This window comes from Penaeus monodon, chromosome 30 (genome assembly GCF_015228065.2).
Source record: "Penaeus monodon isolate SGIC_2016 chromosome 30, NSTDA_Pmon_1, whole genome shotgun sequence".
Classification (NCBI taxonomy): domain Eukaryota; kingdom Metazoa; phylum Arthropoda; class Malacostraca; order Decapoda; family Penaeidae; genus Penaeus; species Penaeus monodon.
Window position 1 is genome coordinate 20907876 of NC_051415.1, and position 1041 is coordinate 20908916.

Sequence of the window (1041 nt, forward strand, 5' to 3'; positions counted from 1 at the left end):
TACTTGCATTTTAAATGATTAGAAACAGTTACTACATAGGTAAATCCTTTTTCTGATAATCGATTACCTAATCGGTCCCTTTAGTAGCCAATTGTCCTGCACCTGTCTTCCGTGGCAAGGCATTACTCTTTGGTGCAGAACCAATCACAACCAATTGAGAAGCTGCTTCTTCGTGTATTATAATCTCCGAAATATGTCCCAACCATGTAAAAATCACTGGTTGTTCCACTGAGATAAAACTAAGAGCCATATGGGCCCGAAGACTAAGAAATATCTGACTTATTAAAGATCGAATCCACATGGAAACGTCGTTTACCACAACATTTGGAAGAGCATTGTTGACGAAACTCATGATGTTAATGAATATTAGACATCGCTAAAAATCTCTCCTGGAATATCAAAATCATAAATAAATTACATAAATCAGGTAAGAGAACTTGATATCACAAGGTGTCAATGTACAAGTGAGTGTACAGCACATACATTCATTCATTTACTTAAATATCATGCTGACACTTCAAGAATCTTACCTGTCAAGTACGTGTTTCACATTCACACTTCAGTAACCTTATCTACTTATTTGCATATGTTTCACATTTGGTCTTCAAGCACGCTATCTGTTTATGTTCTTATTTATCACACTCACACTTCAGGCAACTATTCATTTATGTTTTTAAGTATTACGTTCATACTTCAATAACCATATTGTTTGTATATTTTTGTCTCACAAACATACTTCAAACAGCTATCTATTCAAGTTCTTATGTACCACATCCAGACTGAAAATCTGCAAGTTATTTATGTACTTGTGTATCAGACTTGTGCATCAAGCACCCTATTTGTGTAAGTAATTATATATCATATTCATACTTCAGTGACCATTTTTGTCTCACATACACACTTCAAACACCTATATATTTATGAACTTATGTATCACATTAACACTTTAAATACCCTTTTCATTTATGTAATTTTGTCTCACATACACACTTCAAAGATTCAATTTACTTAGGTATCACATCCATGCTTTAATAACCATAT

The 1041-nt window shown here is 33.3% G+C and overlaps 1 protein-coding gene across 1 annotated transcript in view; it reads right to left on the bottom strand.

The window, feature by feature from the left end:
* Nucleotides 1–1041, bottom strand: part of LOC119592624 (hemicentin-1-like) — a 32815-nt gene that overhangs the window by 5800 nt on the left and 25974 nt on the right. The gene's annotated exons all lie outside the window — the stretch shown is intronic.